A 428-nucleotide genomic window follows, 5' to 3' on the forward strand; every position below is an offset into this window, starting at 1 on the left:
GGAGTGTTTTTCAACTTAGGCGAGTTCGGGGTCGCAGCTAAGCCTCCGCGTGGGAGGATTGCTCTCCACTCGGAGTGTTTTTTTAACTTAGGCGAGTTCAGGGTCGCAGCTACGCCTCCGAGTGGGAGCATTGCTCTCCACTCGGAGTGTTTTTTACTTAGGCGAGTTCGGGTTCGCAGCTAAGCCCCCGAGTGGGAGCATTGCTCTCCACTCGGAATGTTTTTTAACTTAGGCGAGTTCGGGGTCACAGCTAAGCACCCGAGTGGGAGGATTGCTCTCCACTCGGAGTGTTTTTTAATTTAGGCAAATCAGGTTTGCGGCTAGCCCACCCACTGGGGGATTCAGACACAAATGATTACAGGAAATCAATCGTTAAGATACTATAAAACTCTTGTCTTTGGTAAGTAAACTGAAGCACTCTTATTACA

This window comes from Triticum dicoccoides, chromosome 4B (assembly GCF_002162155.2).
Source record: "Triticum dicoccoides isolate Atlit2015 ecotype Zavitan chromosome 4B, WEW_v2.0, whole genome shotgun sequence".
Classification (NCBI taxonomy): Eukaryota; Viridiplantae; Streptophyta; class Magnoliopsida; order Poales; family Poaceae; genus Triticum; species Triticum dicoccoides.